Source organism: Phascolarctos cinereus, unplaced genomic scaffold (genome assembly GCF_003287225.1).
Source record: "Phascolarctos cinereus isolate Bilbo 61053 unplaced genomic scaffold, phaCin_HiC Scaffold_5;HRSCAF=322, whole genome shotgun sequence".
NCBI classification, from domain to species: domain Eukaryota; kingdom Metazoa; phylum Chordata; class Mammalia; order Diprotodontia; family Phascolarctidae; genus Phascolarctos; species Phascolarctos cinereus.
Genome location: NW_027555958.1, coordinates 233986407 through 234004692, shown reverse-complemented (window position 1 = coordinate 234004692; position 18286 = coordinate 233986407). Strand labels below are relative to the sequence as shown.

Below are 18286 nucleotides of genomic sequence, written 5' to 3'. Positions count from 1 at the left end.
GAAGGATGACAGCAGGAAAGATCCCTGTAGAATGTCAGCCACAATTCAGGTATAGAGAGATCATACACACACACACACACACACACACACACACACACACACACACACACATACATACATACACACACACAGAGAATGTAGAGCTGGAATGGCACATCTCTGCTGTTTGCTTGCAGAAATGTGAACCATGGAATCAAACTTTCATGCAAGTGTGTTGCCCACCCACCCGATACTTCTGCAAATGCCCCAGAGGGCTAATACAAACATCTTCGATGCCTACTGCCTCTTCCAGGTTATTTGCTTCGATATGGGTGAAAAGACTCATTTCTGGGATAAATGCTTTGTAGGTTTGGGGCAGTGATCTTCAGTTGATTCTGTTACTTCAGTAATTGTCTCAGGCCTCTGCTGAATGTTGCCCCAGCTGTCAGAGCTGTTTGTGTTCTAGGCACAGACTGCCTTTCAGCTCCTCCAGTTGAATCTGTCCCTTGTTTTTTTTTCCTGGCTGGAAGTCTGTACTGCTCAGCTTCATGTCAATGTTGGAAACATTGCTTTCTGAATTCCATTTTTTTTTCGGTCTCTGACTCTTTTCACTCTAGTTAAAATTCTTTGGCAGATAACTCCATTTTCTAAGATCATCTGGGACTCTCATTCTATATAGGGCTTGAAGAGAATATGCCCTCAATGCTTCCCTCACAAGGCAGTTTAGCACTCATAAAGGTTTATATCAACATGTGTTTGCTTATAACTGAGAATTCTGCCATGAATCTAGGTTTGTTTTTTTCTCCCTAGTCCTTGACCTTCTCTCCCCACCCTGAAGTTGTTTAATCATTTTCAGTCACGTCCAAATCTTTGTGACCCAATTGTGGTTTTCTTGGCAAAGACACTGGAATGGTTTACCATTTCCTTCTGCAGTTTATTTTATAGATGAGGAAACTGAGGCAAACAGGATTAAGTGATTTGCCCAAAGTCACACAGCTAGTACTTGTCTGAGCCAGGTTTGAACTTAGGAAGATGAGTCTTCTTGACTGCTGGCCCAGTGCTCTATCCACTATACCACCTACCTGCCCACCTTACTCCCAAATATTTGTCCTATAAGGGTCAGTTTGATTTTTTTTGTCAAGAATCTAGAATCATTCAGAGCCAAGGCTGATGATAGCAAATCACCAAGGTAGGTTAATATTAGCTTCAGTCAAACATGTTGACTTTATACACTCATATGGAATAACTGTCAGGGGAAAAACATAAGTAGCAACTGTGAGTCCACGGTTCATTCCTTTTACATCAGACAGAATCTCTCAAATGTTCCAGAATTTCTGCAAAACAAAGCTGATTGACTGATCTTGTGGGATGAATTCGGCATGAATAATCATTGAGGTCAAAGAGACACCAGTACTATCTTCACTTGAGACTTTGATACATGCCTTTTTGACCCTTGAGCATTCTGGAGTTGTCACTACAAACTTAATTACTTTGCTTGCAGATAATAGAAACAGTATGTTTTGTCCATGGTTAATCTTTTTTTTTTAAATTAATTCTGTCTTGTTTCCCTTTTAAAATGTTACAAAAAATCTTAAGTCATCACCATTTCAAAATATTACCATTTTCTTAGGCTCTTGCATAGTGTTTAAGTTTTCCTACAGAATGACTTTTTATTGAACTATAATCCTCAGCTATCATTCTCACAGTTAATCATCTATTTGAACATATCTCGTCTCTGACCTTTTCTACATTTTCATCAGTTTTGTGAGTGATTGAATAGCTGCTTTGTGAATCTTCCTGGACATCTTCCTTACAATCTTCAAACCTTTTATGCCAGTTGGATCTCTTACTTGTGACATTATTTCATTCTCAGAAGCTTCTTTTTAACAGATTTAACTTCAAATAGAAGTTGATATTAGTTCTTTTCACTAAATGCTCACTCATGTTCACATTGAACAAAATAAAGATGTTTGCTGCCCCTAGCAGCATAGGAGTCATGGCCAACTTTGACAGTACTGATGCTAGGATGATCCCTGTCTCTACTATCATTTGACACTAGAGATTGGATAACAGTAAGATAAGAACAGCTAAGGGAATAAGCATTGGCAAGAGGGGATAATGATAACCATTATTTGAAAATAATATGGAAGCTTGCTTAGGAAACATAGCAAACAGTAAAAACAAAAAACGAAAAACCACAATAAAAAGCCCTGCTCCTCTAAACTGAAACAGGCACAAACCATCCCTGACAGGATCACATCCCTGCTTTCACAAACAACACACAGGAATCAGTCATATCTTGTATAAACACCATGTCTCTAGGTATTGCACTTAGCCCTATGGTCCCTGAGTTCCTTCACCTCATTTTAGGGGAAACATATGACTCAAGCCTCATTACACTGCAGAGAACTCATAGGCCAGACAGGAACCACAAATCAAATAGCAAAGTATTTAATTGAAACAAACTAGCAAAATAATAAGGGAAACCGATGCAGTAAGACCATTTATGGCATCCATAAACAATCTCCCACAAACTCACATACCAGGGGGGAAATGGAATAAATTCTCCCCCAGAGAAACTCATCTTTTCAGATGAAGAAGTGCCTTGTTAGACTACCTCTCAAAAAGCTTCTTGCCTCCACAGTTGGGTTACTGCAGATACCATGTCAGTCTTCTTAGCTGCCATGTTTCAAGCTCTGCCCTGCTTCTTCTTACTGCTGCTCCTTTAGCTGAGTTTTATCACTCCCTTAAAGCCAGACCACCTAGATTGACTATGGGAAAAGGCGTCACTATTTATTATCTTCTTGGGTCTGTTTTTTATCCACTAAACTGTTGCCACTAAAGCTATTTGTAGGATAGCTCTTCCTCATTCTTCTCAATGTAGAGTCTCCATCCCATTCCTAGTTGAATTAGTATAAATGACTGTTTTTTAATCTCTTCTCAGTTGAAAAGAACAAGAGACAGACACACCCTCCACACCTCTCTCTGTGTCTTTCTTTTTTCTAAATTTTTGTTTTGTTTTTAGGCAATTGGGGTTAAGTGACTTGCCCAGGGTCACACAGCTAGTGAGTGTCAAGTGTTTGGTCTGAGGCCGGATTTGAACTCAGGTCCTCCTGATATCAAGGCCGGTGCTCTATCCACTGAGCCACCTAGATGCTCCTCGCTGTGTCTTTCTGAGGTTCAGGATAAATGCACATCTACTTTTTCTTGGTCTTTTAATTCTCATCGTGCCCTTTACCATTTTTCTTACTATGCTTTGATAATCCTCAAGGAGGTACCAAAAGTTTAGAGAAAGTGTGAATGTGTAGGAGACCGCAGGCTAGTAGTTTCTGATTGCATTCCTGTCCCCACCACAAAGCCCTTACTTATCTCTTTACTCACACACATACACAAAACAGAAATTGATTTATTTTTCAAATGATTGAACACTGCTGAAGTAGAACATGATTTCAAAACGTTGGGAAAATACTTCTGCCATAGAAATTTAAAGTACTTCCTAACCCCACTCCAGGGGGTAAGACCAGTGCCATGAGTCAGGTAGGGGTGGGATTCTCTCTAGGTACTGAAGGTTCATGAGACAGGAAGCTGATAGATTGTGGAGAGAAGGTTCTAGGCCACCAGTGACACATTTGAGTTTGCTTATGGAGGAAGGAAAGTGTTGGGTCAGTACTACAGAGCCAGTAGATCACTTATGAGCAATAGAAAGAGCTAAGCAGAGTGGATGGAGGAAGGAGGCAAGGTCCAGATCTGAAGTATGAGTCAATACCAGAAGATCCACAGAGTTGAAGATGTGACTTTGGATCAGATAGAAGTTTCAGATAATAGAAAAATAAAGAAGGTATGAATTTTAACAAACAATTTAAGAGCACTTGTTATATTTAACTTATAACAGCATCATTCATATTTTAATATCTGGGCACCCAAAGCCTCTAGCTTTCCCTTAATGAGTTTCAACTGATCTCATCCTCTTTTCCCCTAGCATTCCCCTTGGAGGAACAGCTATTTGTAAACCTCATTGAACAAGAAACTTTTTTGCTCCTTTTGCTCCTGCCCCCACGAACATTACATGACTCTTTTTGGAAGTTATCACTCCAAGTCAGGCTATTTCCTAATTGATCTTGTTTACACTGAGAGGGAAATACATATTTCACTGCATAATCACCGCACCCTAATTGTTTTTCAGTCAAAAAATTGGTTTATAATCTTTTATTGTGTAACTGTCACATGGCATAATTCTGTTCATCATGCCACTTAAAAGATAAACAGAATAGCAATGTATTCACCAGTGGCATATGGATATGCTTTTATCTCTTGTGCATTGTGAGCTGCAAGCCTAGAATTCTCAGAGCACACACATTGTCAGTATTCAATTTTTACATATATTCACAAGTATTCCATGCATTCTAATCTTGCGTCAAAGACAGTTTAGTAATAAATGGTTTTTAAGTAATACTGGTACAATTTTTTAAGCTTAATAATGGTCACACCCCACTTTTTTGTAAAAAAAAAAATTTGGCACAAAATCTGTGACAATGATGTGGTGAAATACAGTAAAAGCAGTAAAACTAGTACAAGTCACTGCATTATCAGGGTTCTGTCCTTACTGTTGGTACCATGTATTTATTCTTGTCCCTATTTCCTTATTTCTTGTGTACCTCCTGGGTCCTCACTGATTGGTTGATCATCTGACTGTTCCTTCAAGCTTTGCAAAGCCCAGAGAAGCTGTTGGTTAGATTTGGGTTCCCCTGTACTGCTCTGCCCTCTGCTATATGTGTCCTGTTGATATGTGCTTACTTATCTATCTATTGACACTACCATTGCTCTCACTGACCCCTCTCTCAGTTCAGGTATGCTCTACTTTTCCAGTTCTGGCTCCTTGCTCAGGCCCCTTGACCTGCTTCTACTTATGACCCAGCATAAAACCAATTAACAGAAAACTTTGTAAATACCACATGGTATATACTTAGCTACCTCTGCTCTGTTAATTTTAGCATTCTTGTGGGCTACCTCAGGGCTTTTTCACATATCATCATTATCTGCCTCAGACTGCCAATCAGCACAGTAATCATTATCCTTACTCATCTATGTTGTATTTAGATATGAGGCCTGGTGGTCTACCTAATTCAATAATATTCATTCTCTGACTGTCCAACTGCTTTTTTATCCTAATTGAATTCTGTTGCTATTTATGGTGGAATCAATAGGTGTGGGAAGGCATAATGAAAAATTATCACGCAGTGGATAGAAGCACTGGCCCTGAAGTCAGGAGGACCTGAGCTCAAACCCGACCTCAGACCAAACACTTGACACTTACTAGTTGTGTGACCATGGGCAAGTCACTTAACCCCAATTGCCTTAAAAAAAATTATCATAGGGCTAAGAATCTCACCTTATGACCTCACTACCTAAATGTAAGCCCTATTCAAACACTATCTTAAATTCCATGAAATTCCTCTGAATATCAGACCTTTGCTTACTGCCTGAGATCCTGCACTGACCTGTAGCTACCCTCGTGGACCAGCAGGATTTGGTTATTGCTTATTCTCACAATGAAGAAGTACAATGTCATAGAGTCTTAAAGCTGGAAGAGACTTTGGGAGTCATCCAATCCAACCCATACCTGATGCAGTAATCCCCTCTACAATAGCCCTGATCGATGATGGTCCAAGCCTGATCAAAGCCTTTTATTGGGGGGCTCTCACTACCACTTGCAGAATCCCACTCCATTTTAGTATAGCTATATATTACATTGAACTCAAATCTGCCTTTCTGCAGTTTCAACCTATTATTGCTAGTTCTGCCCAATTGGGCCAAGCAGAATAAGCCCAATCTCTTTGCCACATGACAGCCTTTCAAATACTTAGAGACAGCTATTATTTCTACCTGAAGTCTTCCCAGACTACACATCCCTACTTTATCCTATTACCACCTTAATCCAGCAGACCAGAACTGCTTTGTGAACTTGGGAAAGAGCTTTTATGCGATGCTTTGGGCAGAGAAGGGATATGGCTCTTTGGCCACATCCCATTGGTATCAGTTTGAGGTTTCTTGTGAATGAGTCAGCCCCTGCTTAGGGTGCTAGTGTAGGACAAAAAGCTATCATGTGTGAGGATGGGGAAGCTAGTCTTTTCGAAAATTCTAATTCTTGGGGCAACTGGGTGGTGCCGTGGATAGAGTCAGGAGGACCTCCGTTCAAATCTGGCCTCAGACGCTTGGCACTTACTAGCTGTGTGACCCTGGGCAAGTCACTTAACCCCGATTGCCTCACCAAAAAGAAAAAAGAAAATCCTGACTCTTCCATTGATTGTAAATTGTGGGGATAGAGATCAGAACAATTATAGCACCACATTTGTTTTTATCCTAAGTGCACATGAGGTAGGGCCTAGAGATTTCAACCTAATGCTCTCCATAAGCTAGTGCCCTCTCTTATTGTTTCTGATCTCCTCTTAGTCCACCTTGGGATCTAGTGCTATCAAGGATTTAACTCCTGTCTTCTTTTTCACTGTTCTCCCAGATAGGAGTCCTCAGGCTAGATACACTGGGAATTTGTCTCCTTGCCTTTACAGAAATCATAAAGTCTCCCTAGGACTGGCTCAGTGTGTAGGTCTGTCTTGCTGCCAATGTCCCATACCTATGACCTAAATTTCTGGCCTTGATTCTAGCTTCCTATTATCCAGATACTATTCTTAGATTCCAGCCCTTTTGCTAGTTCCAATATTCAAACCTGTCACTGTCTCTTCTGACCTTCAGTACCAGCCTGATTCTTCAAGTCATGTCTGAATCTATTTCTAAAAGCTTATTTAGTTCTGTAACTCTGCCTTTATTATCAGGATCTAGACCTCTTCTAGGTTTGGCCTGCTCCCATGTTTGTCCCCTAGACTGAGCCCATGCCTCAATTTACCTAATTCTGGCTATTCTTCCTGTAGCCAGAGTGATTGTTACAGGTCCAATGTAAGTGGTCCATATCATGTGACATCAATCCCACAGACATACAGACCTTGTTGGCTGTCCATCAAACAGAAATTGGAGCTCCAAACAGAGTCCTCACCTACTAGAATTTATCAACCATGGACTCCACACTCAATGTTGTTTCTTGATTCTGTAGCTGTCTCAGAGCTCAGTGTTAACATAGTCTACTTTCAGAATTTCAGAACTGCCTACTGTAATGGAGGTGAGACACAAGTGTAAATACCATCCATTTTGCTAACATAGTGTCATCTATGTGGAAGATGCTAGGGACCTGTTTCTAGGAGAATCTAATGAGGAGTAGAGCATGCATGGACATTCTTCAAAAGCTTACCATGTAGTTAGGAGCAGTCGTTTTTCACTGGCTACATGATTGGTACTGCTGGCTTCTTTAAAATGTCCTAGCTCAACACTAGTATGGTAGTTTTCTTCTGCATTCTTATCTGAGATTGAAAGTCACTCATTTACTAGCAGTGAAATCATACTGCAAGGAGAAAATGACCATAAGATCCTGAAGCCATGTGGTTTTAAAAAATTCGATCTTTTCATTCATTCTTTTCCTTAATAGGTAGAGGGAGTGGAATCTCCAATCTGGCTCAGGAGCTCAAGCCTCAGGAATTCAGGAGTCTAGGAATCCAGACTGGGTGTCATAGCCAGTCTAGCAGTGACATCCTAAGGAAAAGGAGCCCAAGGAATCTGCCCATCAGAACCTGGTACCATTGACTTTGTACTTAGACTTGGTGGGACTAATGCTATGTAGGAATTGATCTAAGTTGTAAACCTAACTCTCCTCAGCCCTCCAACCTAAACCAAGAAGGGGAAGAGGGGGTTGGAATTATGCCCCTGAGGTATGATAGAAAATATTTGTGTTTGTTCTTGTTATGTAATTGAAGCAAATATCACTTTGTAAAAGCTAATCCAATGTTAAGTAAGTAGCTAAATGCATCTGGGGTGCTAGTCACTAATCCTATAAATGGGGAGGAGCACAGCTAGTGAGGGATTAAACAGGTGGCAAAGTAGACATTCCTCAACCTCTACAGGGCACCAGAGAACCCTGAAGGGAATTAAAATGTAAAAGACCTAGTTCTGAGAAATTGGGTCCAGTGGAATTATGCTGTACTTGGAGGGCTCTATCTTGAGAATTTTGTAAAAACCTACCAGTGTAATATCAGAGCCAGGCCATTTTAACAATGCCAGGGTCCAATGGCATGATGTCAGAGTCTATTATGCATGAAACAGATTCATCCTTATTGGGTGAGACTTATCTTTCCATGGGAATAAACTTAAAAAAGATTTCCTTGGATCCTCTGGTATCAAGATCTCAAGCTTATCGGTTGCCAGAGTTCTTTTGCCACTGACATAAGCAAACCTGACACAATAGCAAGGGGCCTAGACTAGGCTGAAGCTAACCTAGTGCTACAAGTCACCATTGCCTGGGCTTTCTCTGTTTTTCTATATGCCTACAAACATCCTCTATGGGAGAAAAGGACCTATCCCCTCAGTAGGACTATTAGCATTGACTGTTACTGCTTTCTTGCTGACACAGCTCTACCTTCCTGAGAGGACTGACATGATTTAATTCTATATTAATAAAGGGCATCCAGAAAATGATGATAATGAAAGAATGGACTAAGCATAGATTTGAATGAAAATAAGTCATAATTATTCAAGAGAAACAATACAACAGTCATACACCTACTGCCTGTGGCAAAACCAGTCTAGAAAAACTTACCAATCAATGCATTGAACATAGTACCATATTAGCCCCTTGTCCCTGATATTGTTAGTGAATCTGGTATGTGGAGAACTGTATCTACCACCAGTGCAAAATAAATATCACCTAAGAAAATTAAACTTGCTTTCATGGTTACCACCTGCTTACTTAGCAATGCTGATGCAGTAGGACATCTCCACAAAAGACATTGGACCTGACAACAGCCTTATGGATAGTGAAACACATATTGAAGTAACTCTCTTTGGTAGAGAGATTGAATGTGACAGTGTTTATTGTCAATTCCTGTTGACTTGAGGCAATTCTAGTGAGCTCCGTATTTCCCATGGAGATGGCATATGTCACAAGCCTTGCTGTTGGTAGCCCTGACTTGTCGGAAGAACCAATACCTGCCACCAAAGTTGAATTTGAGGGATGTCAACTGGAACTGCTTAATAATGAATCCACATTTAGGAAATACTCCTTGAATGTAAATGGGTTAATTGTGATAAATTTAAAGAATCCACCCCAAATGTTCACATGGACTGTTTGTGCCTGACCTTTGATAGAGCACTCTGAGCTCACATTGGTCTGCTCAGCCACAGTCAGATACACTGTCATTTGGCTCTAACATAGTGATGTCATCTTGGTCCTCTTCCAGAACGAAGGATAATAACCAATCAACTGATATAGCTATATAATCTCTGGATATAAATCCATACATATATACATATGTATGTATGTAGATACATAAGAATATGCTTTGGATGAAAGTCTGAGGTAACCTAAGAAGAAAACTTCTTGTTATTTTGAGTCAAATATATGTGTATGTATGTTATATATGTGTGTGTATATGTATGCATGTGTAGTTCACATATATACACATATACTTTTTATATAGTTTATATAATAGATATAATTTTAGTTCCCAACATGTCACATTGAACCAGATTAGGGTATTTGAATGAGCAAGTCTGATATTACCCCAGAAGAAAGAGATGGATACTTCTCTGGACCACTCTCTACCAGATTGGATAGAAATGCCTCCTACCAATGAGAAAATGAGTAAACTTTTTCTGGGCACAGAGCCAAATCCAGCAATTATAATAAATATAATCATCAGTAGAAAGGGTAGGTGTAAAGGTGGGTATATACCCTGGCAATGGGTCTTTTCTTGGACTGCTCTTTTATTATCCACCTCCTTCCCTGCTCACTCTAGCCATGTACTTGCATTTACCTCCACCTACTAGTCAAGTCTAGCCACAATTGGGGAAGCCCATCTTTCAAGAAATCTGGTCTGTAGCCGGATCTACTATTGGGCTGTCTCTGTGTTTGGGCTCCTGGTTCATACTTGCCTTATCGCCTAGACAATTTTCATAGATTATCTATTTTTTTTAATATGGATGTTCAAAATCTACTTGCTTATCTTTGCCAACTTCTTGAATGGGATAATGGAAAAGTCACTATTCTTAAAGTCAGGGGACCTGGGTTGAATCCCAGTTTTAACCCTGCATAACCCTAAACAAAGTGTTTAACCTGAGTCTATTTTCTAGTCTGTAAAAGGGAGATTATAACATTTGCATTATCTTAAAGCACTCTAGAAACATGTTAGTATGTTTCACAAGGTTATCGTAAGTAAATATTTTGTAAATCTTAAAGCACTCTAGAAACATGACTTAGTATTTTTTGGATTCCTAACCACCTTCTGGTTTTGACCTTCAATATCTGCTCAGCCTTCTCCCCAGTCAGAATCTCTCAGTTCCAGATAAAGATCGTCCTTGACTTCTCCACCAGACCCCATCTTCTGCCCTGGTCTGTTGGGACTTCAGTTCTCCTAGTGCCATCTCTCTTAGTATACCCCCCTCACCAATCAACCTTCCCCAACCTGTCCCCTGTATAATAACTGCTTCCTGCAAGACACAAAAAGGAGATTAAGCCCAAAAGAGACTGTGATATAAAAAGAAAGAAGAGTAAGAACAAACATAACATGAGATAAGGGTAGGAGGAGAGAAAGATTAGAAAGCACTGAAAACAAAAAGAGAGAAAGATGAGAAAATTGGAAGCAGGAGGTCCAAAAGACAAAAGTACGAACACATAGCTGCCAGATGCTGCCAAAGCACATTAAAGAGGACAGGTCAGCCTGGGCAGCCATGTTTCAAAACAAATGCCAAACAGCAGAACTCCAGGCAACCAGTTTTAAGACTGAGCATTGCAAGGTCCTTTACTGCCTTTTCCTTAATCTATCTGGGGTCCCTATTATATTTCCTGAACCCTGGTTTGTTTACTGATTTAAAGACTCTGGACTGCCCTTCAGGCTCCTGTACTGTTAGTGACCTTGGTCTGTTTACTTGTTAATGACCTTGGATTGATTGCTGAGCCTTCTGTGTGTGCTAAACTGTGGCCATTTGACTGATTTAATGCCTTGGGACTATCCCCACAGGCCCAGGCCATGACAGGGTAAAGAGTGAAAAGCCACCAAGTGTCAGATTATGAGACATAAAAGACGAAAGGAAAGAACTGGGGCTGTAGAACAAGTCCACTTTCCTCTGGGATTCTTTGATCTCATGAAACTTCTTGAGTGCAGACAATGGATTTGGGTTCTATAGCTATCCCTTAGTAAGTAGGAAAAAGTGAAAAATCTAGAGAAAGTGTTGTGTGAGGTATGGAAAGAGGGGTTAAATGAAAAGATAGAAAGCAGAAGGAAGTGTGCATCCAACAAAAATTTGGCACAGAAGTATAAACTTTAAAAGTGGGATTGGACACCTATTCAGAAAGAGATTAGAGCAGACCCCTATGATGGTACTAGGTACAGGGCTGGTACTATTTGATGACTCCATTGTCCACTAACCAGCTCTGGGTTGTAGTTCCAGGGTGGAGAGGAGAGCTTATGATCACAAAAGAGTAGGAGTTCTAGCTCCAGTTCCAGACCCGAGGGGAAATAGGGGATCTAGTTCCTGGTTTCAGTTTCAGGGAAAAGGAGAAGTAGTGCTTACCGTTACAAGGGAGTATGTTTCCTACCTGGGAACTAGTCACAGTTCCAGGAAGGAGAGGAGTTGTGGTCTCAAGAGAGCAGGGTTTGTACCTGGGTAAGACTAGAAGTGGGTCAGAAATCTGAAATCAGCTGTTTGACAAGACTGTAGAAGTTTCTGTTGAGGCGTTTAGTTGCTCAGGTAGAGTAGTTGTTTTGACCACTTTTGTTGAGGTACAATAGATTTCCTTCTCTTCAGTCAGGAATCTTCAGTATAGTGTCTGAGAAGAGACTTGACTATATTTGTGGACTTCGCTGAGGTGTCAGTTCCCAAGCTAGAAAGCCAATCTTCGGTCATTGCAGATCATTCTTGTCTTCCATGAGCAAAATGCCTTCCAAGGCCGAAATACTAATTCTTCTACAAAGAGCTTTTCTGTCACTTCCAGGCACTTCAGGGCATACCTGTGGATTCAAATGATTAGTTTATGTTGCCAAGTCAGACCCAGGTAAACTCATGTGGTAGTATGCTATGCCATGGCACAGGACTTTGGTCAGTCTTTCTTACACATTGGCTTTGGATGCTTGAGACAGGGTAGAAGAATTTCTTAAGTGTCACTAAGCCTGGGACAGACACTACATCTGACCACAGCTGCTCATCATGACCAATGTCTGCTCATTTTAAACAGGGATATCTAAATGCCTGGGACCTCATTTACTAGCAGTAAGACCCTATCATGGAAGGAGATGGACTCTATCCTAGCCAGAGAGAACTAAGTTTAAGGAGGGATATGATCATATATTAAGGAGGAGTAGTCAGGACTGAGGACATATCTAAGTACCAAGTCTCCATCCAAGCTCATACAAAAGGTACCAGTTGGAATCAGGCTTTTGTGTCAGAGAGTATTGGACGGGAGAATCCAAATGGGGAATACTTAGCTTAGGAAGAGATAGCAAGAAAAAGTGTAAAGAGCACCAAATTAGGGACCAAGGGATGGTTCCTTTTTGCCAGCTCTATCACTACTTGCCTGTGTGACTTTGGGTAAGCAGTTAAACTGCTCTGAATTTCAACTTTTTCATCCATCCAATGATTGGTTTTACTTTCCCTACATATATCACAGGGTTGTTTTAAGAATCAGAGATAATTTACATGAAGGTGATATATAAAATAGAAAATAGTATATAAAGACAAAAGATTATTGATTGGGATGTCATTTCTTGGCAATGCTTTGAACATACCTGATTGACTTCTTGGGTGCCTTTTGTATCATCATCATCATCATCATTTTAACGAAAAACATTAAATATTTAGGTTACCTAAGTGGTATAATGGATGAGTGGTAGGCTGGGAGTCAGGAAGAATTGAACTCCAGTCCAGCCTCAGGCATTTATTAGTTGTGTGACCTTAAGTATGTCGCTTAACTTCTATTTACCTCAGTTTCTCCCACTGTAAAATAGAGTTAATGATAGCACCTTCCTCTCACAGTTGTTGTGAAGATCAAGTGAGCTAACATTTGTAAAGTGCTTAGTACAATGTCTGGCACATAGTAGGTGCTATATAAATGCTTATCATCATCATCATTTGCAAAACACTGAAGACACAAAGATGAAAAAAAATCATTTCGATTTACAATGAGCTTCCTATCCAACAGAGGGGATGTTACATGGTAGGATGTGCCTACCATCTTTTTTGAGGGAATGATCTGCACCTGTGATTTAACTGATACAGGGAATTCCTACCAATGCTGATCTAAAACTCCTCTACAAATTAATAGTCTTAGAGAGTGTGAGGTGGCAGGAACACACAATTTATCACAACCAGTACTTGAACCCACAACCTGAATCTTACCCTAAAGCTAGTGGTTTATCATCTATGCTCTCTCTCTGCCTGGCACATCATAGTCACTCAATAAATGCCTGTTGATAGATTTATATGCACCATGTGTGACACAACTTTTGCTATTCAGTCATTTTTCAGTTGTGCCCGACCCTTTGTGACCCCATTTGAGGTTTTCTTGGCAAGGATATGGGAGTGGTTTGCCATTTCCTTCTCCAGATCATTTTACCCATGAAGACACTGTGGCAAACAGGGTGAAGTGACTTGCCCAGGGTCACACAGCTAATAAATGACTGAGGCTGGATTTGAACTCTGGAAAACGAGTCTTCCTTACTCCAGATCCAATGCTCTAGTCACAAGGAAGGTTCATCACCCTGGAAGTTCACTCTGCTCCTGGACTACAAACACAAATACAAAATATTCTGCCCTTGAAGCCCCTTCCTCTGATTGTCTGGTTCCTCCCAGAAACTCCCAGGGCAGCTAGGTCTTCATTCCTCTCCAATCTCCACTCCTGACTCTCCAGACCTACTTAACTATAACCTGGCCTGGGTACTTTATACTCCTCTCCCTCCCAGATTTTCAGCTTCCTTTTATGTGTTGTATTTTCCTATTAAAATGTAAGCTCTTTGAGGGCAGGGGCTGTCATCTTTCTGTTTGCATTTGTATTCCAGCATTTAACACAGTACCTGACAAGTAGGAAGCACTTAATAAAATACTCATTAGCTTGACTCGAACTGAATTGACTTGAAATGAGAGAAGAGAATGATTTCCACAAGTGGAGATGTATATCCAAGGACGAATGAGTTTGGAGCTCTAATAGATCATATATCCAGGCTTTAATGCTTAGGTTTTGGCTTAGGTTAGTATTTCCTGGTTGGAAGGCAAAATATAGTTAGGCAACAGAGTTTTGTGTTTCTCCTCAAATCTCAATGAAACATGGCCAATTGCCAAGATCTGTACTGAAAGACAAGAGGACATTCCCTTCCATATTCAGCTTTTACCTTTTATGACCGTCAGGTGGGTGAATATAAGATTATTAAGAACTATTAAGAAGGGAAATAGGATTATAATCAGGGTGAACCTGGTTAAAAATAACATGTGGTTAGGTCATCTATTCTCCTGCCTGGAGTAAAATTATTTCTCTGCTTTCAAAGATTTCCAAAACACTTAATCAGTGACCAGACAAATATAAACCCAAAGATAAGTGGCCCAAATTCAAGGATAAGAGATCCAAGCGACTGACATTAGTTTATTGTTGTTGTTGCAGGATGGTGTAAATCAGGGTGAATCTGCTGTTGGAAGAAGAAAATTTATAGATGGATGGAGAGAGAGAGAGAGAAGAGAGAGAGAGAGAGAGAGAGAGAGAGAGAGATGGATAGATGGATGGATGATAGATAGATAGACACATACAAACACACACATATATAACATATACACTCACACATATATACACACATGACTGAACAACTGAAAAACAACAATGTATGTATATTTAGGGATATGTAATTGCAACTATGGTTCACCATGAAATTTAATTCAAGATATTAAAGTGACTCTCCTGAAGGATTATGTTGGAGCCATCTCTAAGGCTTGCAAAATGCAATTGTTAAATTTACCTCAGAAATTCCCAGTCACTACACTGGATTTATTGTTTGCTCATTTCTAGACTTTAAAAAGTGTTAATAATGCAGATGAAACTTGAAAGGTATGTGTACACATTTTTTATTTTTAAATATTTACCAGCACACCCCTGTATTGCTCTATAAACATTGCTTGAGCTCTACAGGACTACAGTACAAGGTCCAGGGACTGAAGTCAACACAAGATCGGATGCCTGGTTGCCACACAACAATAATAACAATAATGGTGATGTGATGATAACTAACATTTATATAGTGCTTTAAGATTTGCAAAGTGCTGTACATCTATTATCTCATTTAATACTCATAATGTCCTTGCCCCCCTGAGATATAACTAAGTACCTGAGCGTTAGTACCAAAGAAAACAGTACAGCTGAGCTATGGAGGCAGCTCTAGCTAACAGGGGTGGTGGGGTGGGGGGTGCACCAGATTCTCTCATTGCTCTGGCTTTCAGTCAACACATATTAGCAGAAACAAGCAGGGCTTTTACTGCTATTATAAATGACACCAGCTTTAATCCTACACCCTTATGCAAAACATTTTAATGCTCAGAAAAGGATGTGCTTTCTCTGGTTCTGTCAGTGATGGAAAAGAGCCTCTGACCCCTTGCTAAATGGCATGCTTGACAGAGCAACCCTTATGGGTCCCTAGCTCCCTGTGATAGGTGTGTATCCAAGACAATTGAACCAGGAGGAGCTGGCCACTTAATAGACTTAAGAGGAACTATGGAGAAAAGCTTTGACCCCTCTTCATCTCTTAAGCTGCTAGAATCTCTGCCAGCTCTTCCTTTGATTTTTAGCAACCAGGGAGGAATGGAATTGCTCTTCTCTCCCACCCAGGCTGCCATGGTTACTATAAGTACATGACAGCAAGAATTCATGCTTTCCTAGGAGAGTCTGACACTATACCTAGACCTTATGTCTCTTCTTCTTTGCATTCCTTTCCTTACGAACCATGATCAGATGGATGTTTGCAGTCTTGGCTCATGAGAGGTCAAGAGTTCCTAAGTCAGCAACAACTGATTACCAGCAGGAAGTATCTTCTGCAACTAGTTTACTCCTCAGAGGAAAAGATGCTTTAGTGCCTGAAGGATTCTGAAATCAAAAGAACTAAGAAAGCCCAACCCTCATTCTCCTTGAAACTCAGACTGATGAGTTGCATACACAGTACAAGTCAGAAGGGAGAGAAAACATTTGTCCAGCAGTCTCACAAAATGCCTTTTAACTTTTGAGAGAGCATAATAAGTAACTATTGTTCCATGTCTTAGGTATTAGTTAAGGTGTGCTTCTGAATCTTGTTCTTCAAGCATTTCTTTTGAAGAAGAGGAAGTAAATAGCTGGCCAGTATCCATCCAAACATGGTATGCTAGAGATAGCTTGTACTGATTCAAAAGACAATTGTTAAAGTTTCAGCATGAGCATTTATGCCTCGGAAATTGGCAAATGATACAAATCAGGACTTGATTTATTGTTCTACTGACTTTGTAAACTTAAAAAATGTCACTAAAAGTCTCAATGCAAATGAAACATAAAAGTGTGTCGTGGTACTTTTTTTTTCCTGGAGAGTTGATTGTTAAACATTTACCAGCACATCCTTGTCTATATCTGATATTGACTTTGTACAGAGTACTTTTTTTTCTTGAAAGTACCTTTTTGGGGCAGCTAGGTAGCACAGCGGATAGAGCACTGGTCCTGAAATCAGGAGGACTTCAGTTCCAATATGGCCTCAGGACATTTGACATTTACTAGCTGCGTGATCCTGGGCAAGTCATTTAATCCTGATTGCCTCTTAAAAAAAAAGTATCTCTTTTAGGTGAGATCCTAGGCATGAGCCTAAACTTTCAAGATAGCATATGTGGCTCTAAGAGTTCCATTCTAAAAGGGTTCTTCTACTTGTGATTCACAGAAAGTGGGTTCAATCCTTAAAGAGACTGACCCCAAAAAGAAATTATCAGGATTTTTTTCTTATACTCTTTGGCTCTTTATCCTAAACCTCGAGTTTCAAGGAAAATCTCTTAAACAAAGTAGAAGTATAGCTCATGTCCTTGAAGCCACCAACTGCCGGGGGAGGAAGAGAAAGAAATCTTCCTGCCCTTGGTGGAAGTGCAAGGGAAAGCTGGCAAAGTCCCAAGAAAGTATTTAGAAAACAAAAAGAAATAAAAAAATAAATAAAAGGTGAGTCTTTTCTCCTCAGGTCCTCTAAAAGACTACTGAGTAGATGCTTTTCCTGGTTCAATCATCAGTCCTTTGTTGCTCATTAGTCATAGGGACCAAGGGATCAATTGGAGTTTCTGTGTCATATAAACCCTTTAACAAAAGGTTTGCATGCACCTGTCCTATACCCCATGGAGTTAGAATGATCATGTCCATGTCCATGAGAAGTACCCCATTCTAGCAGAGCAAGGGACTTCTCAATCACCTGTTACACAGGTAGAACCTTCTACTATGGCAAAATGGTTATGGGAGTTGGATGTCCCTGGGTTCACCTTCTCTTTGAGTATGTGGTTATATTTATCTAATTCTGTGTGTTCCCAGGGAGTTCTTGTGTGTAAAACTATGCCACCTGAGTTCTTAGACACATGAAATACCAAAGGAATTAGCTATAATGATTTTATGCCACATGGTTACTGAAAATTAAGTCTTTAAAGATAACTTCTGTGCTATTTCTAATCTCCTAGGAAAAGTCAGGACCAAGATGCAGGACACTCTCACTTTGAAGCATGAGGGGCTAAGACTGGTTTTTGGGAAGACAAGAATGCTAAGAACAGCAAACAATCTCCACCCTGAACCCTTGAGTGAATGTGACTTGGAAATGTCCCTGTATTTTTAGAGCTCTACAAAGTGTGAGAAAGAAAAAAATGTGACTGAGAGCACAATAGCCATTGATCTCATCTTTGTTAGTTTGTATTCGATATTAGGAAGGCTACAAGAATAAAAGAAGAAAAATAATTGGAGAGAGATTGATTGCTCATGGCTTTGCTGGGATAATATAATCAAAATTATTATACCACCTACATTTATTCATAGATTAAGTGCCATGCCAAACTAACAAAGGGTTATTCTACAGAATTAGATCAAATGATAACAACATTTATCTTGAGTAACAAAAGACCAAGAATCTCAAAGGAAGTCATGGGACAAAGAAAAAGGCATAAAGGAGATCTAATAGTACTAGATTTCAAACTACAT

General features: G+C 40.0%; 1 long non-coding RNA gene across 1 annotated transcript in view; it reads left to right on the top strand.

The window, feature by feature from the left end:
* LOC110217263 (uncharacterized) overlaps positions 1-18033 on the top strand; it is a 31472-nt gene extending 13439 nt beyond the window's left edge. The window contains exons 2-3 of the long non-coding RNA XR_013487531.1: positions 7518-7658; positions 17776-18033. This is a non-coding gene — a long non-coding RNA (uncharacterized LOC110217263). The remainder of the gene's footprint in view (positions 1-7517; positions 7659-17775) is intronic.
* The last annotated feature ends 253 nt before the right edge of the window (positions 18034-18286 follow it).